The 23,491-nt window shown below is 43.5% G+C and overlaps 2 long non-coding RNA genes across 2 annotated transcripts in view; one reads left to right on the top strand and one right to left on the bottom strand.

Annotated features, from left to right (window-relative positions):
• LOC121028603 (uncharacterized) overlaps positions 1 to 21,701 on the top strand; it is a 31,995-nt gene extending 10,294 nt beyond the window's left edge. The window contains exons 2-5 of the long non-coding RNA XR_005789343.1: positions 4,197 to 4,347; positions 4,932 to 5,097; positions 13,576 to 13,791; positions 17,415 to 21,701. This is a non-coding gene — a long non-coding RNA (uncharacterized LOC121028603). The remainder of the gene's footprint in view (positions 1 to 4,196; positions 4,348 to 4,931; positions 5,098 to 13,575; positions 13,792 to 17,414) is intronic.
• LOC121028604 (uncharacterized) lies at positions 14,042 to 15,992 on the bottom strand. Its single transcript, XR_005789345.1, has 2 exons — positions 15,840 to 15,992; positions 14,042 to 14,367 (listed from the first exon to the last, which is right to left on the bottom strand). It is a non-coding gene; the product is annotated as an uncharacterized LOC121028604 (long non-coding RNA).
• Positions 21,702 to 23,491: the final 1,790 nt, after the last annotated feature.

Raw genomic sequence — 23,491 nt, 5'->3', positions numbered from 1 at the left:
CATCCCCCAGAGCCCACCACTGTCTTGTCCATTCTGAGCCTCCTCTGGGAGGCTAATGAGCAGTTATCTCTCCCAGGGCCCATGGAGACACCATTGTGGTTGCTGTCTGTTGAGACAGGGTGCAGCTTGCTCAGCTCCTAAGACTCCATTCTCATGCTGAGGGTTTTCCTTTGAAGTAAAATATGTGACATTCTAGACTTTGAGCTCCTCTCCCCAGGAAAATGGAAAGCAAACGCAGAGATAATCACTCAAATCCTTCAAGGCCAAATAGCTCCAACTGAGGCAGAAAGGATGGGGAGGGATGAGGGGGAGGTGCAGAATGTCTCAGTTATTCTACCTCTTTGCCTAAGCAATCCAAAGTTACTGGATAATTGTCGATACACCACTTTGTATGGGTTGACCCAGACAAGTTTACATTTTCAATCAAATGGACTCAATTATCTCATATAATTGCATTGTATAAAATAGGGGCTAGAGAGCTAGACATGCAGCATTATCAAATTTGGGGACCACTTAGGTAAAATCTCTTTCTTTCCCTTTGTGATAACCTGGGTGTTTACAAATATGCAGGGCGGAGATAGGTCTCAGAAGGGCAAAAGATAGCACACCTGAGGCTGGGCAAGTCCTTGTTGTAACCAACATGACATTCACTGGTGACCTTGATGAGAGCCTTTTCCACAGGATGGTGGGGGTGAGATCCTGGTTGGAGTGGATTCAAAAGACAATGAGAGGAGCTGGAATGAACACTGAGAGTAGAGACATCTCTTTCAAGGACTTTTCCTGTAACTGGGTGGAGAGTAATCTGACCATAGCTAAAGGGTATATGAGATCAAGAGAGTTCTTTGTTTTACAGTGAATGAGATTGCCATAGAGTTGTATGCTGATGCGAACAATCCAGTATGAAAAGAAAAGCTGGAGTTTGCTGGGCTGCATCCTTAAGTAGAGAGAAGGATTAAGAGTGCACAAGCGAAGAGATTGACCTTGGCAGTTCGCTCATCCTAACCGTGGTGATAGTAACTAGTGAATGTTCTCTTCAGATTACTTCAATTTATTGGTGAAATAGAAAATAAGGTATTCAGCCAAGATGAGGACGGGAGGAGGGATATTGGAATTTGAGGAAGGAGGACAAAATATGAAATAGTCATCTAGTTGAATGTCAGAATGAATGACCTAGATGAACAACCCGAAGAAGTCTATTTCTGGATTAAGTGGTAAACTTAAACATGACCCCACAACTGAGGCTGTCAGTGCAGACTTTGAGTTCTGATTTGATTGTCATGTGGTGATGATATAATGCCTGACGCACAGTGGGGAGAGGGCCACAGGTGGTGGATTTAACCTTACAATCTTTCAAATATTACATAATCTATAAAACAAAAATATTCTCAATCCAATAAAATAAAGACAGTTTCCCTAGACAAAGATAGACCTGAAATAGAACTCTTTGGGATATGGATTAAAAAAAAAATTTCAAGGGCTTGAGGAAAAATCATTGCAAGTTGAGAAGCCAAAAGATAACAAATTTTCTAAAGGAAGAAGCATAATCTAAATCAGAACATTGCTTAAATGCTGGGAGACAAAGCCCATCAAGAATATTTTTACAGTATAATTTTGGAAGTGCAGAAGGCATTAATATTTAAAGCAACATTTATAAATAAACTTTTAAACAGAGTTTTTTGACCTGACTTGCACACTCCCATAGGATGTCATTCAGGTGGTACATACTCCCTGAATTTTTACACCAAATGTTGTGTGTGTATGAGTACATGCATGTTTCTGGAAGTGAACCAGTAACTGTCACCGAATTCTCAAAATAGATTCTGATTCCAAAATAATTACTAATGACTTCCTAAAAAAAGACACTGACCTACATCAGAAAACTTGAGGGGCGCCTGCATGGCTCAGTGGGTTAACTGTCTGACCTCGGCTCAGGTCATGAACTTGTGGTTTATGAGTTTGAGCCCCGCATGAGGCTCTGCACTGACAGCTCAGAGCCTGGAACCTGCTTCAGATTCTGTGTCTCCCTCTCTCTCTGCCCCTCCTCCACTCACACTCTGTCTCTCTCGCTCAAAAATAAACAAAAACATCAAAAAAGTTTTTTAAAGAAAAAGTAAACTTGCAATACAGGCAGAATATTTTACCTCAGAAAATTGCTGAAAAGAAGATTTAGAAACAGCATGGAATGCTATGAAATACAATGGACCAGGAATCAAGACTTTGGATTCTAGGTTTGCACTTAATGAGCTGTCTGATGGATGAATGGACAAATCTCCTCATTGCTTAGGACATCGGCTTCCTCCTCCATAAGAGAATGGAGCTAGAATGCATTACCGCTAAGATCTTTTCCAGTTATAACATGGGATGATTACATGGACATGATTACGTGCATGATTTTTGTGAACAAAAACTAGGACTGTCTTTATCTAAAATAAAGACTTTGGAAGGGCTTTGTGGCTCCTCCTGAATCTTCCTTTTCTTCTCTCAGTAAGTCAAAATGACAAACTATCTACTAACTAAAGAAAACTAGCAAGACAATATCTAGAGGATATCTTGGCTGAGGTGGTAGTGACAGCTAAGACACATCACCCTCTCAGATGCTTACCAAGAATGGATTTCTAAATATTTACACCTGACCTAACAAAGTGACAGAGGGGGCTTACTTTTCTAAGATTAAGGAAAGGTGAATAGGCTGTGAATAAGAGTGTTTCCAGTTGTGAAACATTTGAGTTCCTCCTCGTCTTAAGGTTTCTCCACAGAGTATATATTATAGCAAATTTCACTGCCAGAGCAGTGAATTTGATGATGGTGCATGGGTCGCTGTAAATCATCTACTGGGTCATCTGTTCATACCATCTTAAAGCAAACCTCAGTTGTTAGGAAGCCAGGTGGCTCCCAGTGATCCTTGCCTCCTCACATTTGCACCCTCCCACAATGCATCAGGGTTTAACTGTGTGACCAGTGGAATATAGCAGAAGTGAGGCTGGATGACTTCCAAGGCTAGTTCATAAAGGCATTGCAGTGTTTGCTTTGGTCTTTTGGATCACTCACACTGAAGGGAGCCACCTGCCCAAGTCGGGCAGCTCTATGGAGACACCCATGTGAGGAGGAAGCGAGATCTCCTGCTAACAGCCAGCACCAATTTACTAGTAATGTGAATGAGCCACTAAAGAAACAGATCGTCCAGTCCCAGTCAAGCCTTCAGATGGCTGCAGCCCCAGCTGACATCTTCACCGTCTCATGTCTCTCGTGAGAGTCTCCAAGTCAAACCCTCCCAGCTAAACTCCTACCAAATTCTTGACCCAGAAAGACTATGTGTGTAATAAACGTTTGTTGTATGTTAAGGCCAGTAATTTTAGGAGTAATTTGTTACACAGCAATAGATAACTAATATATTTGCTTTACTTTTTTTAGTGTCTACAGCAAATAACACATATGCTGAACAGATCAATTGAAACGGGCAACACTTTTTGGTAGAGAAATTGGTCAGTATCATAAGTAACAATTATTATAGCTCAAGTTATAGCCCTGTGTGTTCCTATGCTTCTGATGAATAATGCTGCTCCAGGCCATCCAGAAACTTCCCAAAATGTGTGGCGAGAATAATATTTCTGCCATATTAAACTAATGTATATGGCTCCTGATAATCCCTAATTCCTAGCGGCCCCAATACCTCCTCCCACTCCAGTTAAAACAGAAGAATTAATCACTTCATGGAAAAAGTAGAATCAGTAAGAAGTAGGCAAGTTATTGCTCTATTTGGAATTTTCAAAAGCAATTTTTTTTAGTTTATAGTCACATGATAATCTGAAAGCATGTGCTAAAATGGCATGTTGTTGCAGACAACAGAAACTGAATCTAACTAAGTAAAAAATACTTAGAGGAGGGATATTTGGGAGCTCATAACAGATTCATAAATTAGGCAAGAATCAGAGTTTGCCAGGAGCTTCACATTTTTCCATGATCTGGGAGCGAAGAGTCTGTAAGATCAAATTGGATATCTGATCTTTCAGCTGTAATCAAACTCACACCATGGCAGAACCTTGTGTCTGGTTGCACAGAGCCCCTGTCAAGAAAGGGGAAGGAGACACTGATGCTAAGCAGCAAGGCAAAAAAAAAAAAAAAAAAAAGAAAGAAAGAAAGAAAGAAAGAAAGAAAAGAAAAGAAAAGTCAATGGATGCCCCTTTTATTTTTTTCAGGAGCCAGACTTTGTCATGAGAAGGAGCAAAGAATGTTGTCTTAACTCCCAAAGCTGGGTCTTTGCATATCAGGGGCCAAGCATGGTGGCATCTGATCATCAAGTTTGCTTATCTAAATCATGGACTGTGAAAGGAGAATCATACCTGTCAGGTAAGGAGAAAGGGAAGGGGTCATAGCATTGCCAGAGTCGGGGAAGGGCAGCCTCTGAGAAAAGAAGACAGCCAGGAGGTCAGATTGGTGTCCTCCCTTCTCTCTTCCCGTGCCTGGAGGACCAGAACTTCAGCAGGGGACAGACACTAGGGTAGGCTTAAGGTCCTTCTAGAGTAGGAAGCTATTTTCTTACTTTTCTTCCAGAATAGACCTTGCCAGCTGGATTCTAAGTAGGAATCACCAGCAGGCCTCAGGGAACCAGGAGAGGTAGATGAGGGAACCATCAGGCTCTGAAGGACACCTGGTCGCAGGTAGACGCACCAGTCTCAGTCATCAGTGACAGATTCAGCAAGTCCAAGAGAATACCCCAATGCCAGGAGGATGCATGGGTTTCCCCTGTAACTCTCCAAGATCACTCTTAGTGTGAGGAAAGGTAAGGAAAGCCCTTGAGAGGAGAGAAGGCATCCCAAAGAGGCCATGATTATTATCAGAAGAGAATGATATAGATTGAATTGAGAAGATTGAATATTTTCCACCACCAGCAGGAATGGAGCCTCATAAGCAAATATGTCTCTCCATTGAAGGTACCTCCATGTCACAACTCTCGGTCTTATCTCTGAGATGCACTGAGCTTCTGGTCTTTTGGCCCAATCTCCCCCAGTTCTTGATGCACCAAGTCTTTCCTGCGGGAGCTGGAGAAGAAAAGGACTGTAAAAGGATCTTACTTTGAAAGTTACTGCGGTGGTCCAGGTATGATACGGCACTGCCCTCATTCATGACCTCATCCAAGGTCATAGCCAAAGAGGAACCAAACAGGTTCACAACAGGCCAAACAAAGCTTCACAACAGCCATTGGAGGGTCCTTTGTACCAATCTCCCAAGTCAAGCCTCGAGCTCTGCCATTCACATACTGGGTAACCCTGGGTAAGCCCCCTCACAAACTTGGCCTGGGCCTCCTCATTTTAAAAATAGGATGGAGGTAATAATGGGAGGGGGGGGGCGGAATGGAGGATTTTTTTTCTTTTCACGTGTTTGTTTTGTTTGCCTTGTTTTTTGATCTGGGCCTGGGGGGAGGATGGGACCAGATTAGATTTCCTCAACTGATTATCCAGCCACAGGATTCTAAGGCCTTACATCACAGCATTTTTCTCATGGGAATGCTGTAAGACCCAGAGACCACTGTATAATCTATACTTCAACTGATTTGTAAACATAACCTGAAAAATGTGCAGCAAATAGGCCCAAGGGAAGAAAGCAACTCCTTAAACTCCAACCGCTGATGATCTTCACCAGTGGACCAATGAGGGCATGCTTTGGTTCTAAGCATAGTTAACAAAAGCTGTTACCTATAGACATGAGCACTTATTTCTTCCTAATAACTGGAGCCCCAGTAGCTGGTCTAATGTAACTTCACAGACCAAAAAAGCCAACAAATCGATCCCTAATTGAGTACACCAGCAGGTGACCCACCCTGTCAGCTGCACCCTACAATCCAGCAGCTGTAACAATGGCCAACCAAGCTTGGCACTCAGGTCGCAGCCCAAAGCTCACAGACTGTCAAAACATTCTAAAGAAATAAAGAGGAATGAACGTAAGCTGATGTTCAAACTGAAAAAAAAAAAAAAAAGCAGTAAGTAGGAGAAAGAGCAAGATAAAATATTTTGTTCCTTCTGACTAAACACAACCATGTAGGAAAATATTTTTGCTATATCGATGGCTAGAGTTAGTAGTGTGGTGTCTGCTTTAACTTTTTTTTGCCAGTTCTCCCAAAGGTAGTTTTATTTTGCTGAAAAGGCAAAGAAAGGGGTTAGAAAAATTAGCATTAATTAAACTTTATTTCCTTTGGCCACGGGCCACACAGTTCAAATAAAGTGCAGCCTCTAGCCAAGTTCCTTCACAAGCAAAATTCAGAATGCATGGTTAAATTCACGTATGTTTTTGTTTTCCTGACAAGAAAACAGAGAAGAGAGGGGATAAGGATAGAAAAAGTAAGCAGATGAACAGGAAGAAGGTCTTCTGTTTGGTTTCCTTTAATTTTCTGCTTTTAGAGGAAATAAGTGGGAGAGGAGGGCAGAGCAGATTGCAAAATTATGTTTCAACCATATAAAAACATATGCAAGTATATAAATAAACAAAGACGATACCTGTCAATGAACAAAAGCTCCATTCTTCCGGTGCAGGTCAAAACCCTTGGCATTATCTTTGACCCCTGGGTCACACATCCCCCTAGACTGCTTTCAAAATGGATCCAGATTCGGGCTGCCTGGGTGGCTCAGTCGGTTAAGTGTCTGACTCTTGATTGCAGCTCAGGTCACGATCTCATGGTTCATGAGTTCGAGCCCCATGTGTCGGGCTCTGTGCTGATAGTACAGAGCCTGCGTGAGATTCTCTCTTGCCCTCTGTCTCTGCCCCTTCCTCTTGTGTCTCTGTCTGTCTCAAAATAAATAAACTTAAAAAATGGATCCAGATCCAATTGCCTCTCACCATCTCGCTGTTACCCTACCAGTCCAAGCCACTATCATCTCCTCTGCAGAATATATAAATAGCCTCCTAAACTGGTCTCTCTGTTGCTTTCTGAGAATTTCTTCCCTATTAAGTCTGATCTGGCTTCCCACTATCTCCGTGACTTCACCTACTGTTCTCCGCTTCACCCATCTAGCCATGAGCTAGTCCTGAAACATTCCCTCACCTTCAGGATCTTGACACTTCATGCTCCCTGTGTCCAGAACATTCTTTCTCTGGATTTTCTTTCAAGGCTCCATTGAAGGCCTCAAGTCATCAGAGAAGTCTCTCCAGGCCACTTTGCATAAAATGGCAAATCTCTGTCCAGTACTCCGTAGGTCTCTTGCCCAGTTTCTTTATTTTTGTCCACAGCATGTACAGCACACAACACAACTTTATTTGCTTATTTCTTATCAAAAGTTTCTCCCATTAAAACTTACACTCCTTAAGGTCCTGTTTTGTTTATTGCTGTATCCTCAATGCCCACAATTATGCCTAGCATATAGCTGATGTTCAGTAAATATCAGTTGAATACACAGATGAATGAATGAATAAATAACTAAATCAAATGAATACATAGGAAAGAAAGTACAGGAAGCTATGGGAGAGTGCAGAGAAAGAGAGAATACACAACCTCCAAATACATCTCTCTAACGTAATAGTACGGGTGACCATTTGATACTTTTCTCAGTTTTCCTGAATGCATAAAATATAGATGTATTATTTCTGTAATAAAAATAGTTAAAGTTTATCTCAAAACAACTTTGTCAACTTTAAAATGCAGCTAAGATTTGAGACTAGAAAACAGATATGAATGGGGCTTCTTTAAAAATTAACGTCTCACAGCTTAGGAGAATGGACAAGTCAGAGAAGGAAGGGTTCTTGAGAGGAGGGCCCAAATTGTGTCAATGGCACGGTCACCCACAGAGCTGCCAAAGCCAAGTGGACTCCTTGCCACCAGCTGTGTCTCGCCCTGGGCTCCCAGTCACCAGCACTGACCGTCCCCTAGAGCTATCCTCCCTGCTTTCCATTCCCGCCACCACTGTCACCACAAACATCCAGGAGTCCTTGTTATTCCTCCCTCACCTCCCACATCCAAAAGTCAATCAGATCCTCTCAGTTTCTCCTCCTGCATCTTTCTGATCTATCTCTTCTGGTCCATCCACATTCTCATTGCCTCAGGGCAGTGCTGTATTCAACTCCCTACACCTCATCCCTCCTCCTCAGGCAGCCTCCCCACTGCTGCTGGAGGGGCTTTTCTAAAACACAAACCTAATCATCCCATTCTCCATATGTCTAAAACCCCCCAGCTTAGCACACAAGGCCCCTTCTGGACCTGACCCTGCCTGTCTTTCTAGCCTTCCTCCTTCAGGGGCCCATTGCCCTTCATTCCAGCCCAACCCAACTCCAGCACTAGTGGCTTTCCAGACTCCTGGGCTGCCTCTTGCCTCCTTGCCTTGAACATGCCCATCTGTGTTCTTGGAATGTCAATCCTTGGCCTACTTAATGGGCACCTACTCTTGAAAACCCACCTCTCTTGCCACCTTCTCTGGAAAATTCTCACTGGCTCCCAGTGATCTGGGTGCTATTCCTCTGGGTTCTTAGAGCAACATAAGTTTTGTTTGAGCCAGTGGTTTACTCATTGGGATCTTACATTAGACTGTTAACCTCCTGAGAAAGAGCCCATGTCTTAGACTGAATATTCACTTTAACATTTGACTCAGTGTTTCACATCTAGTAGAAATTTAATAAATAATTGCAAGAGGAGAGGGACAGGGGATAGAGGGAAGTCAGGTGGGTAATTAGATTGATTAAGGCTATACATATGTTGAGAGAAAAGTACGTAAGATCTTAAGATTGTGCACACTAAGCCTCTGTCTGTGGATGTTTGCAAACCTTGGAGCTGAGATATTTGAAGCAAATAGCATCAGATGGTTAACAACGGATAGGCCATGTGTATTTCAATCCCAGTGGAACCACTTAAAAGCACATTACTTAACCAATTTGAACCTCAGTTTCCTTATCTAGTAAATGAGAAGAAGAATATTGTTTCCCTGATAAAGCTGGTATGAGGTTAAATAGGATAATTACAAAAAGGGCTCAGCACAGTGCCTGGAAGCAGTAAATGTTCAATAAATGTCGTTAGTGATAACAATGATGATAATCATTAGGAAACAAGACACCAAATGTTTTTAACGGAACAGTAAGAGGAGGCCGAAAAATAAAACTATCTGATGTATCAGACTGGAATTGCAATCAATGGTATTTCAAAAGCCAGCCCCAAATCGAAAGCATCACGTGAGGGCTTGGGGGTGCCAACCAGCTGCTCTTTACAGTATATGAGCCAGCAGCAAGAAAAGACAGCAGGCTGTTCAAATATCTCATGATTGAACAGCAATCTCAAAACCATGTATTCAGAATGGTTCCATAGCACGGCAATGTATGTTACATGGAATAAATTGTTCTGGAATCAAATAGGATCATGAGATTTTTGTAAACCAAGCCCAACGATGGTATTTTCTGCAAGGCTTCTCTGGGCATCTCTGAGAAGGGGATAGTAGGGTTTGCCCAACATTTTTAACCCTAACATCCTATTTTTCAGGTCATCTCTTGAGACTTTTCAAAAATGCCCCAATTTTTATTTTTATTTAAAAATTTTTTTTAATGTTTATTTATTTTTGAGACAGAGAGAGAGACAGAGTGCGAGTGGGGAGGGGCAGAGAGAGAGGGACACAGAATCTGAAGCAGGCTCCAGGCTCCAAGCTGTCAGTACAGAGCGTGATGCAGGGCTCGAACTCACGGACTGCAAGATCATGACTGGAGCCAAAGTCGGACTCTCAACCAACTGAGTCACCCAAGCGCCCCGAAAATGCCCCAATTTAAGGAAAGTCCAAGGATCTAGCATTTACCATTCCCGTTCAACTGGGGGGAAAGGAAGAGAAGGAAGACAGAGAAAAGAACATACAACCTCCAGATAATAGTATGGGTAAATATTCTGTACTTTTCTCAATTTTCCTAAATGTGCAAAAGTGTGTTAATTTCATAATTAAAGAACAGATAACATTTGTCTTAAAACGATTTAGTCAAATTTAAGACTTAGCTAAGACTTGAGAGCAGAAAATGAACCAGAAGTTGTTTTTCGTTTGTGTGTGTGTGTGTGTGCTTCACAGTTTTAGGAGGAGAAATTGCCTATGCCTTATGAACTAACAGAAAGACAGAAGGGTCTAGTAAATGACTGAGGAGTCACTGACAATCCCAAAACAGTGGCCTCAGAGGCTTTTGCTCAGAGACACCACAGACGCATGTGATCCTACCCGGGCCCTCCTGCTCAGGAAGCCCCTCCTGTTGGCTTGTGGACCTGGGGAGGGGAGGGCCGGGTCTCAGCAGACACCTCACTGGGCAGATCTTCAAGAAAGAGCTCGGTTGTTATTGAGACCCCAGCATACCCCGACCCTTTCTTCACTTCAACCCGCACGGCCTCCAGGAGGGTGGCTTCTGCTGGCCTAGGGCCCGGCCTACTCCATCCAGGGCACTGAGTTCAAGCTGGGCCAGCAAAGGCCAAACCCATCTTCTCACTTCCATCACTGCTGTGGGGCCAGGCTCTTTCTTTTGTTCCTTTGCTTTCAAGTATATCTGGTGACTCTGTAAGTTTCTTCCTTTCATTCCAAATTGGTTTCCTGTCATTTTTATGAGAAGGAATTTATTGGTGCTTTAAAAAAATATAAAAATGTCTTTGTGCCTAAATCTTTCTTTAACAGGCTTCTTTACAATGTTTGTTCTCTATCCTGGGTTTTTTTGTCCCCCGCCCCCCCTTTCTCAATTCAGTGCTTCTGGGCCCAACTAAACGAAGTAGATCTGGTAGAGCCTGGAGTGCAGGTGGGGTGGGGACAGCCAGGCCCTGGGGTGACTGCGCCAAGACTACTACCCCTTGCTAAGGTCTATTACTCCCTCAGCCACTCAGCAAGACTCTTCCCCCAGGCAGCCCATCCCCGGCCTCTCTGAATAATACACACACCAGGCAGGGAGCCACCACTTACATAAAGAGCCCTGAGCACCTTCAGACTGCGGTTGGGCCAGTAGGAGTCAGATGCCCTAGAGAGGGAGGAAGGGGGGTGCATGCTCAGGTTCTGAGCCTAACCTCACAGGTGCTTTCTCTGCAGGGAAAGTGCCAGCGGCAGTCTGGAACCGAGCCTGCCCGCCTGCCTCTTAGGTAAGGGATCTGCACTTTCCCAGTGCTGGGCAGGAGGCCCCTTCTGGGTCAGGGCAGGTGGTGAGCCAGGGAGCCAGGGGAGGGGGCGGTCGGAGAGGGCGCATGCCAGCGAGCAATGCCATGTCTGCTTCTCACCTCCTTCAGGTAGACTGGGCAACAATTGAAAAGACAGAGGGCATAGGGTACAGTCCGTTCCTGGTCCCGCCTGGACATCACACACTCATGTTTACTCCTGGAACGAAGTGCATGAGGTAGGCTTAAAATTATCCTGACAAACGTAGGGAAAATGCCTCTCATAGGACTGAGCAGAAGACCAGTTTACAGAATTGTCCATAGCACAATTTTGACTGTATAAAAAGGATACCCCTCCAATATGCATGCGAAAGCGCAGGAATGGATAAAGCACAAAATGGTTTCCTCTGTTTAGTGGGATTATCAGTGGTATTTCTTTTTCCCTTCACACGTTTCCCCATCTTCTAATTTTTCTACAATGAGCATTCTCACTTTTAACAACAGAAAATGGCCCTAAGCCATTTGTTCAAAAATCTGGCGAACACCTCTTAACAGAGTGACAATTATGGATAGGACAGGTATGTGCATGTGTGTGGTTATATACATATACACAACATGCACATATATAAATAAATGTGAATAAATGTATATGCCCATGTATATCTGTGACCTGTGTGTATACATATGAAATATTGTGTTTTAACATACTTAGAAAACGTAACATACCACTGTTAATGTCAAAGACCCACGAATACAGACAATTGACCTATTGGGAAACCCACAGAAATATGACATACCTGGAGGTCAACAAAAATAAGACAAAGAGACACCCACTAGCCATAATAGGATTTGTTTTCATTTTCTGGGGTTAAGTGACTATAGCGAAATAATCCATTTATTCTTCATGAAGGTGGCCACCTTGACAGGATAAAATGGGGAAGGCGCTGCCTGGAGCAGAAACTGTGTGCCTCTATGGTGACAGGGACCTTAATTGATATTTGTGCCCAGAGGGAGCTTCTCTTTTTCTCCTCCCAAGTGAGAGACTGCACTTCACAGGAACGGAACAGGGCAGGGTAGAAAGTTTCCTCTTGGGACAGGGCAAGCCCAGGCCAGATACAAGAGACCGTGTGTGCCCTGCTGGGGTGGTTGACTTCCTCTCTCTATTCTGCCAGGCACTGGTCAGTGTTACCTCTGACAGCACCCCTCAAGTTATGTGGCCCCCGAGGGTCCTCCACGGGGACGAGTCTTTGGAATGCCTTGGCTGGCAGGCTTGACCGCTAGTCCTCTGCACCTGAGAGTTCTCAGGACTGACACTCAAGGCATGTCCTGCTCTCACACTGATGGGTTTGTGTAGAGCAGGGCAGAGCCTATAAGAGATGAAGGGCTTCATTGCGCATGACCTAGTCCTCAGAAACACGGAGGTTGGGTCCCAGAGGGAAAGGAAAATTCTAGATGTCTGAATTTTCTCTCTGGAGTTTCTGCATCCCTTTGGAGTCCTTAAAATGTGCTCTCACCTTTGGTATTACCTGTGGGGAGAATGGCACACTTCCCTAAATCACATGGTAAACAATAATTGCAAATATTTTCTTTAGAGATCTTTTGCATTTTTCTTGTTAGTCCTTGTAGGATAATTTTAGTTGTGCGTGTGTGTGTGTGTGTGTGTGTGTGTGTGTACACGGTTAAAAGAGTTGTTCATTCCAACAGCTCATTGGCAGAATGGAGGCTTCCAGCAGGTGCTGGGTGATTTCTGGAAGACTTTTAGCCCATCTGTCTGTTCAGTTGTTTGTTCCTTTATTCAAAACATGTGATTCAAAGATTGGTTGTAACTAGATACATAGTGAGCCTGGTAACCCAAGTTATAGTCAAAAGATAAGTTTATTTTTTGCTATATAAAGTACTATAGCCCTTCATTACTAGCACAATAATTCATTATAAATATTTCAATTAAAAAAATAAGTACTGGGGGTGCCTGAGTGGCTCAGTCGGTTGAGCATCAAACTCTGGATTTTGACTCAGGTCATGATCCCAGGGGTGTGGGACTGAGCCCCTTGTCAGACTCTGTGCTGAGTGTGGAGCCTGCTTAAGAGTCTCTCTCTTCCTTTGTCCCTCTCCCCTGCTTGTACTTTCTGAAAGAAAGAAAGAAAGAAAGAAAGAAAGAAAGAAAGAAAGAGGAAGGAAGGAAGGAAGGAAGGAAGGAAAAGAAAGAACGTACTGGACCCTCTAGCCAAGGTTAAATCAAAGCAGGCCCAATGAAAAGTCTTAGTCTTGTCAGGACTCTGGGTAATAAGAGAGAGTAACCCAATTTCATGTAGCTTACAGCAAGGGAGTGCATTATTTCCCATAATTGTGGAGTTCAGGGTTATGGGATTTAAAAGTCAGGTTCTGCTGGATTCATGGGCTTGGATGATATATAAGGTTAGCCTCTCTCTCTCTCTCTCTTTCTCTCTCTCTCTCTCTCTCTCTCTCCCCCCCCCCCCACCCCACCTGTGGCTCTTTCTCTACAGATGGAAAGTTAGTCCAGGCAGCTCAAAGACCATATCCTACAGCTATTATTCCAAATCGACAAGGTATATACACTCTTTCAGCATCTGTGTAGAAAGTCTCAAGAAAGATGGCCATTTCAAAGCCAATCACTCTGGCTTGGGAAGAGAGGACTTAGACTGGCCCATCAAGACTGCATGCCCCCTTCTGCATCTGGGGGCACATGGAGTGCCAGTGGGGTAAGGGTGCTATGTGGTGGGACATGACTCTGGGATTTGTAGATCTATCAGGATTCCAGGGACTAGGGGAAGCATGGTTCCCTAAAGGAAATCTGAGGTGTGCTTACCTGAAGGAGGGGAAAGGAATACCAGATGGACAAATGATTTCTCCCGGCATCACTGTAAAATGTGCCTTTGAAAAGGCATTGATCCTGTTTGAAATACTTTTAAGAAACTGAAAATGAGAACAGAGAAAAAACAAAGACCATTGGGCAGCATTGAATAGAATATTATTAAGAACATATATTGGCTCAAGAGGGTTTGCTTCAGAAAATACCTTCGCAGTGAAAATCTAGGAATGATGGTATCTTGATTAAAATGTTTATTTTCATAAAACAGAATCCAAACAGCCTCAGAGTCCAAACAACTTTTCCTGGAACTGAGGTACTTTTTTCCCCCAAAGAAGTCCAAATTTAATTAAGATGGGATAAACAGCATCTGGACATTCCTGATCTTATATCTTGACATAATTTGGCTTCAGAGGCAGTCATATTTTCTTAGAAGATGATCCTTCCTTTCCTTCTGGTGGGCTTTGTCCTGGAGGCAGAGAGGAGAGAGGTTGCTGGAATTTGTCCCACATTATCCGCCATCACACATCTTCTCTGCTTTAGGGGCTCTGAGAGAGGTAAGGAGGAGGTGAGAGAGAAACCTAGTACTTCATGAAGGTATTAGAAAGGCTCTTCCAATTCATAGGGCTCCAAAGAAAAGTGTCACCAACAATTCTGGTTGTCCTGCTTTACACAGTTTTATGACTTCTAGTCTGTTTCCATCAGTTATCCTGTTGTATGGATGCAAATAAGATACATTCGGTTCTCTCCCTCTCCCTGTCTCAGTCTCTATCCTTCTGTCCCTCCCTCCCGCCATTAGGGTCACAGATTAAAAGACTCACTGCTCATCTATAAATGAAAATGGATCATTCCACAGGCCTATGCTCTCTCAGACTTCTTGTGACCTCACCCAGTAACAATTTCTGCAGGCAGAACAGGGGACCCCAGAGCCTGTCTCAGAGGGCAAGACACTGAGCTGGTAACAATATCGAAATGAGTTTAGCAAAGCTGTCTCCCTCAGGGCTCTGATCGTGCCTCTGTGACAAGGCCAGTCTCCCTTGTGGTCCTGGGTGGGCAGGCTCCCCTCAGGTTGAAAGTCCATTACCTGTGTGACTTGAACAAATCACTTCACCTCTTTGGGATCCCCTGTGAAACGAGCAGACTAGACCAGGTGATTTCTGTGGCCCTCGCAGTTCTGACGCCCCAATGCCATTTCCCACCACCGTGATTTACGGGAGTTCTATATAACCATAACTCTTTCTGGTGTCTCTCAGATAAAGGCCAGACCTAACCTCACCCCACCAGAGGGTATATCTGCAAAAGCAAGAACAAAAAAGCAAGGACAGATAGGGGGACAGGCATCAGCTATATTCAGATTAAAAGTGGTAAGGTTAAGTCAGTAGCATCCTTTATAATGTGGCCATTTCTTTCTCCTTCTCCCCTCTGGGATTAAAGCTTGTGTGCTGACTGTTGAAAAATCAGTCATTAACGGCCAGGAAATGACTTCCCCATCCATCAGAACACTGCTCAGCCATGTTTCAGCTTTTCCCTCCTTTCCCTGTGTAATTATTCTCATCCACCACTGATTACAGTTTATAATAGCCATAATTCTCTCCGAATCAATCATTACTTTACTTTACCATGGGGTTACTGGTAGAAGCATGAGGGAATGCAGTACCCCCGGCTGGGTTTTATTTTTTGGAAATTGCCTGCTTTCGTCTGGATCTCATTTAATCATCTGGATGTTCAAAGAAAAGCTAAGATTTTAATTCAAAGGCGTTTTTTTTTTCTACTTGACCTTAACTCTTCTTCTTATTTTTTTTTTTTTAAAGGAAATGATGGCTGGTTAAATAAGGCTGATAGTGTACAAAATCTGTCAGTGTTGTTGTTTGGAATGATTGGTAGGGGACACGGTGGGGATTCTTGTCATGAATTTATGTGCTTCTTTGACATTTCACCTACCTGAATGCTGTTCAGGCTATCCATCCTGTAGGATTTTCTGGAAGGTTCAAGAATTGTCTTTTCCCTCCATGGACCAGTGAGAGCCAATGTTCCTACTGGGGGAAAGAAAGTTTTTTCTTATGCATTCTGGGAGGTATGACAATCAGTCCTTTACACCTTAGTGAGAATTTAAGGCAATTCAGTCTTAAACAGTATTTACCAGACTTACTATGTTCAATATATTGTGCCAATGCTTTGGTGAGTTAAAAAAAAAATGATTATGATCTAGTCCTTGCATCCTGGAGCTCACAGGGTGGCTGAAAGTGGTAGGAACACAGACATACAAATAATCATTTCAGCACTCACTACACATACCTTGGATTATTGGGGTACAAAGTACAGCAGGAGAATGACAAAAGAGGCTATTTATACACTAGGGATCTTAGAATTTCTAGAGGAAATGTCTTGAACTGAACCTTGGCCAAGGGCAAGGACTTGAACAAGTAGTCATTCCAAGAGGGGACAGCAGAAATTAATCACAAAGGCCTGGTAGGGGAAGAAAGGATGGAGGAGATCAAGGCCTGACAGGAAAGGCCTGGAAGGGTGGAATGACCTGGAGCCTGGGATGGTGTGAAGGCCAGCAGCCTGAAGTCCAATGGCTGGCTAGAGTATCAGGTAACCCCCAAGGAAGCTTTGGGGGACCATTCGAGTTCTTCTCAGAGAGGTCTAGAAATACTTGCTAAAGCAGCGTTAGCAAACACAAAACAATAGGACAAAACATCACATAATTTGAGATATGTTATTGGAAATGTGACCTCATGGTTAGGTGTTTGGTACCTGCTAGTTATCATAATGAAAAGAGTAATTTTACAATATTGGACTCTCACCCAAAAAAGTGGTCTTTTCAAGCCCAAACAAAACGAGGTTGTAGTTGAATCTCTAACAGAAGATGTTTCACTTAGAAATGTTTTAAATACGAACATAGTATTTTGGAAGTACTGGATCAGCATCAACACCAAATGTTCTCAGACCCATTCACACGAGGGAAGAGTTGTATCTGTGGTAGGAATGGGGATGGCACATTGACTTTGCATCCCTCCTCACTACTATGTGGTTGGTTTATTGGGGGAAACCCATGACCTCTCATACAGCCCCTTTCACCCTCATTTGCCATATTTGTCATAGACAGGAGACATGAAATAATTCATGCAGCAAAAGCCCAGGGGTCTACAGTCCGGGGGAAAATGTTCCGGGTAGCTGCTAATCTGGAAGTTATTTTCTTTCCCTAAACCACCAGGGTGGTCCATATCAGTGGTTTCCAGCTTTCTTACTTCATGAGCCAGTAAAATTATTTTTTTTAATTGGGTGGTAACGGAGGGAAACATGGGTTTGCCTCCTTTTCATTTTGCCAAGTCAGGGTATAAAATATAACTGCTTTCATCTCCTTTCTCTATTGTTTCACACGCACACAAAGCACATCTTGATACACAAAACACCAGCAAACCACAATCTCCACATAGAGGACAGTCCTTTTGATTGAAAGCTTTACTGAAGAAAGCTTTCTTCATTGTCCTTACTTTTCTCATTTTGTAACAGAATGCTCAAAGATGCATCTTTGAAGGGCATGGAGCCCCGGAGAAGTTCTGACCTGTGTGAACCCTCTCTCCCGCTGCTAGAAGATAACTCAGAGAGGCGGCTCTGAGGTCACTTCACTGGACACATGTTGGAAGAAAGGAAAGGGACAGCCTCACTTTCCAGCATTGTCCAGATTCATCAGGAAGCAAATCGGGACTGCTTTGTCAACTCATGAGGTGATGTTTGAAAACAGCACGAGACAGAGTCTAAGACGTCTGTCTTCTCAGTTAATGTATCATTCCTATTATGGAGAGATGCCCATTCTGTTGGGCTTCTTGTGGACAAGGGCTGGTTGTGCATAGAAGGCCAGCCAAGCACACAAGAGTGCGTCAAAAGGGTGGAACAGAACCTGGCCCAAAGCATCTCCTTCTTAAGTTACTCTTGGCTGAGGGTTTTCATTAATCCCCAGCCTGGGGGCAGAGAGAAAGAAAGGATTGATGGTTGATAATAGTTATTACTGAATACCTACTATGTGCTCGCTGTGTACTATGTATGTATGTATGCTGAATACCTACTATGCTCCAGGTGAAAACCTTCACAATTACACCACGTTATGCAAGCCTCAAGACAAGTTTATAAAATAGCTGTTCGATGTAGCTCATTTTTAGCTGGAGAAGACAAGACTAAGAGAGGTTAAGTTCTTGGCCTCTGATTACACTGAGGTGGGAGCAGAACTCACTTGCCTGACCTGGGAGCCCACTCTGGCCGCTGCAGCAAGAGCTTCCCTAGAGTATTTGTGTTTGCTTTGTGTGATTGTCTACCACACGTGTGCATGGCCCGAAGTTATAGATTTAATACGCTGATTATAGCACATTCCCTCATAGAGCCTTTCTAAGTTTCAGTGAATCCTTTGTCACTTTTATACATGTCTCCAACATCGTTAAGGGGTAAGCCTGAGTCAGTCAGATACAGACAGGGACTGGCCATCAAGAAAGCAATGGTCCTCACAGAACAGGCCACACTGGGTCTCTCCCAGACCTATCTGACTACATCACCCTTGCTCTCAGGACTGGATGGCTGCTGATTTCGAAGGTTTTGAGAAAGCTTCCCCAGCTGTGCAGCCTCTGTCTGCCCCATCTACTGAGTTGGATGCAAATTCCCAGGAACATGAATCACCTGCTTTTCTCTAGGGTTTTGCTCCATCCCTGGCCCCAAATATTTCATAGCCGCAATGCCAAAAAGAAGCCCTGAGAGAGAGGAAAGCTTGCATATTAATTCCAGTGGCGACGTAATGAGAATTTCATTCACTTACTTTGAATTCCCTGGTGTTCCCCCATCCTCCCCTTGGTTCATTAACTCTCCGTACCTTGCCCGGCTGCTGAATCTCAAGAGAATGGATGCACTCTCGTTTCCTCCAGCAGTTTGCCTGGTCCTCTCCTCCCTGCATTTCCCCCAGGCCCTCACACATACATCTGCTCCCGCCCCTAACAGAGGTCTTTATCCAGGCACGGAGTGTGTTATTCTCGCTCTCCAGGAGAAGACAGCCTCCTTAGAGTGAGGGCTTCTCCTAAGTTCTGCAATCCTATCAGGCTCTGCTGGGCTTCCCGTCTCTGATATTGGTGTGTGTGTGTATGTTTGTGTGTGTGTGAGCGCGTGCGTGTGCATGCGCACAGTCCATGGTTCTCCCCCTCAACCCAACACAACAGACGCCCTCATTTATTTCAGAGAGGGACCTAACTCAGTTGTGTTCAAAATACAACAAAACGCCTTTCTGTAATCTGAGCCTATAATTCCAGATGAAGATTTAGGAGTATGAAAACTTGTGCAGGGATTGGGGGGGGGTTGTGGTTTGGGGCGAAAGTGTAAACTGGAATTTATAAGCCACCCAGCACAGGTTAGAGCCAAGAGCTGACAGTTTCATTCTCAGTTTAGATGAAGAAGCAAACATGCTTTTACAGCAGAACAATCTCATTTAATCTTTGCTAACCACTTCTGCCAGAAGGTGTCTCTGAAATACCTGAGCAGGGGTGCGTGTGGGTATGCTTGCATGCATGTGTCATCTCACCGCATAAACTAGGGAATGTAGACGAGGGCACTGTTCCTCCCCATCCTGTAGATGTGCTTTCACTGCTCTAAGTTGGCTGCAGGGCTGAATACACTCTTCAGGCTTTGGAGGCGTAGGGCTGACTCCATGGGTGTGTACACGGGGCAGCACATGCGGTAGGACTCTGCACTTGCCAATGCTGTGCTGTTGCTGTCTTAAAATTCTTAACGATTTATATACAACAAGGGATCTGCACTCTCCGTTTAGCTCTAGGACCCATAATTAGGCAGCTGATCCTATTGAGAAGCAGATCATAGATAGAACAATGGCTAAAAACACCAAATAGAAATGAGTTGTGTGATCTTGGGTCAGTCACTTCACCCTGCCGAGCCTCAGCTGGGCTCAAATTTGGAGGCTCTCAACTCTGGCCGTACCTCTGAATCACCAGAGGAGCTCTGGAGGAATATCAATGTACTAGAATCCATTTGGAAAGGGCACTGGCAGCAGAATTGTTCTGAAGTTTTTTTGAAATTCTGCAGGTGATTCTGATGCAAAATTGTTTTTGAAAACATAATCCTGGGTAACCTAAGCTCTGTTTTCTGTGCTTGTGTATTCATTTTCCTTGGTATCTGTTTGAATTCCTGTGACTGCTATATTCCATTCTGTAATACGGGCATGCTTGTTTTAATTTAAAGCTAACATTTTAAATTTATTACTATCTAGTAAAAGGACACTGCAGGAAGATGCACCATATTTAATTTGTGTATAAGTCATGGCTTTGCACCCTCAGATGTGTGTGCAGCCCACTTTGACAGGCCTAGGACTAGACTGGTTATGGTCTTTAAGGACCTTTATTGCTTCAATATTCTTTGGGCCTGTGGCCTGTCTTGCGTAGATCTTTCCACAGGTGGCCATATTCATGTGAGAAATGAATTCCTTAGATGTATGTGTCCTGCCCTGCTAACATCACCAACCCTGGGCCTTCAAGGAAGTTCAATGACTAAAGATCAAGGTCAAAGCAGGGAGTGATTGGTGTAGGCCCAGGGAAGGAATCTGAATTCTCAGCTGCTCCAGCAAGTTAACAGAAGAGTCTCACCCTTAGTCACATCGGGAAACATCAATACTGCTGAATAGTTTATACCAAGTTAGATCTCTTAGAGCTGCCCTGGGATTGCTCTGGGCAAAACATGACAAAGGTCAATTTGCCTTTGTTCTCTTCAGAACCCTCAAAGAGGGTTTGTTCTCTTTGTTCTCCTCAGTCCCTTGTTCTCTTCAGAATCCCTCAAAATGACCAATATGTTCAAGGGTATTTCTGCCAGCCTAATCAGGCCTGCCCACTAGGGGATTAGTATATTCCATGACCCAAACCACCTTTCTTCTGTCACATAGCTGCCCTTGGAACAGGATTTGATAAACTAATTCTCACTAAAGTGTCAATGACTGGTGCAGTCTCCTTAGTTCTTTCCAAGTGTAGTATATTGCAACAAGGCTGCATTTGCTTAGTCCAAAAGAATGTGGCTTTAAGATAGAATTTGAGGCACGGATGGCAATCAAGGAGGGGTCTAGTTAGACCTAGAGCAGGCTTCCTGGACCTCCTCAAATAACACAGCTCCTCTGGCAGTTGGCCATATGTTTGTCATTTAAGCAACAAATAATGCTATCAGCAAGCAAGTCTTTGAACATATGAAAGCATGTATTAAAAATCGACCGACCAAATAAATGTAAAACCCAAGGATATAACTTGAATTCCTACTCAAATTGCTCAAAGATAGAAAGATGAATTAAAGGTGCTTCTGTAAAACCTGGCAGATAAACAAGGAATTTAACAGTAACGCCCTGAAAATGAGTAAAGAAGAAAAAGGTGAATTGCAGTTAAGAAGGATCTAAGCATAAAAGGCAAATCTCTGGCATCCCCCCAAAAACAGTTGGGGTCCAAGAAACCGGCGAAGGGGGATAAGTGAAAGATTTAATAGAGAAACCAGCCAAGGTGCCCTGAGGAGAGGAAGTAGGTGTTGAAATGCAGCCCACACTGCCTGCCCTCAGCAGACCCTGGATCCCAGTACACAGTTATGTTCGCCCAAAGGGAGCTCCTTTTTCTAAAATGTCCTAATTTTCGCAAAGATTTCTCACAGGCCAGGGGCAACCCTGGAACCAAACCCACTTATTCTGTGGTCTGTATGCAGAAAATTTAAAAGCAAGAATAGCCAAGGCACCTGGGTGGCTCAGTCAGTTAAGCGTCCGACTTCGGCTCATGTCATGATCTCCCGGATTGTGAGTTTGAGCCCCGCGTTGGGCTCCGTGCTGACAGCTAGCTTGGAGCCTGTCTTCAGATTCTGTGTCTCCCTCTCTCTCTGTCCCTCTCGTGCTCTCTCTCTCTTTCTCTCAAAAATAAATAAAACATAAAAAAAAATTTTTTAAAGCAACAATAGCCACAGGAAGCAGAATGTCACAAAAATTCAGACCTAGACCCAACAAGGAAGTCATTAAAAAAAAAGAAAAGAAAAAAGAACAAGCAAGCAAAGGAACTGAGATTGGTAAAAGAGACACATTTACTGCGTCTCTGAAATGTGTCCATGGTAGCAGGTCAACTCTTGCTTGGAATAGACGAAAAAGAAGTGACACAACCCAGCTCTCCTTCCTGCCAGGACCGACCTATAATTTGGGAACGATGTAAAAGCAATTCGAGTGCAGGGATAAAGAGGGGGTACCTCTTGAAATCCACAAGCCAAAGAAGTTGGCCTTTTTTATTTTGCTAATTTAACGTGAAAGTGAAATAGGGTCCTTTGCAACCTTGACAGCTAGCTTTCTGGGAAGGTGTCTAATATTGGACATAAAATGGAGACATGAATCGATGAGACTCATTAATATTCATAGACAGCAGATTAAGGTTGGTGGAAAAAATTATTTATGAAACCGGGGTATTGTCTTCCTCTCACCAAAAGGATTTTGTTTGGAGAGGATTGAATTGGGTGACAGGGCTATGACAGATTAGGTATGAATTTGCAGATTTCTTGGTTTATCTCTGAAGGAAAAGAATCTAAAGCATTTGCAAGCAAAGAATGTGCTGGGCTGAGAACAGTAAATGCTTCAGCATCACGCGCCAGTAGGTGTAATGAGGTTCAGACACCACGGGCGTGATGGAAAGCACTTGGAAGGAAATGAAAGAATGGATTGAGAGTGTGGTTATGTAACAAAGGCAGGCTGAAAGCAAAACAGGGCTTGGCTGATGTCAAGAAAGGTAGGGGGATAAAACATAGCCGGTTCCTTTTCTATTATGCATGTGGGGGATGGGAGGTAGCACAAAATTGAATAATATGTAATTTATAATCTTTTCTCACATTAAATATGTATTTGTTGTATTTGTTGTGCTGCATGAGAAGCCTTTGTGTTATTTCTGAAAGTCAATGAGTTAGGAAGGTGTCTCAGATCCTCAAATAAACTCTGTTAACAGTACTCTATACTTACACAATTTGAGGATTTATTGCTAGTCCCTTATCTCCATGAGCCCTTCCCTCCTTTATCTTTCTGATCCTTTACAGGCTTGTGGAAATAAGCTGCAGACATCTGCTGAAATTTTCAAGTGACAGGTGAAATTTCTTTTTTCCAGAATTAAGCATTGAGAGTGGCAGAGTGAGACCCTTAGGATAAGACCTTGAATTGTTCCCTAGGGCGTACAACATGCCATGGATTTTTTCGAAGGAGTTTTCTGTTGATTGTGCTTCAGAGCATTTAGTCCCCCACTCATGGGCCCAGCCCATTACAGTTTGTCAATTGCCACGGTGTTGCACACATAGTTGAAGGAGAGAGAGTAGTCGTCCATTTGGGATTATCTACCAACAAGCCTTAATTTCAGGAAGATTCCCAGACCAATTGAAATGATTTTTTTTTTTTTGGTGGATGTGAACAGATGGAACTTAAAAATGTGCTCTCAGGAATTTGATAGGCCAATGTCTGAGGACAGGAGACCTGGAGCCAATCTAACAGAGCTTCATGCAAAACAACACAGCAGAGGCTACGTGGAGGTAGACAGAGTCAAGGTTTGGAAGCTGGAAGA

This window comes from Herpailurus yagouaroundi, unplaced genomic scaffold (assembly GCF_014898765.1).
Source record: "Herpailurus yagouaroundi ecotype Mexico unplaced genomic scaffold, PumYag 100, whole genome shotgun sequence".
Lineage (NCBI taxonomy): Eukaryota > Metazoa > Chordata > Mammalia > Carnivora > Felidae > Herpailurus > Herpailurus yagouaroundi.
Note: the sequence above shows the minus strand (reverse complement) of the source record. Positions and strands in the feature narration are given on the sequence as shown.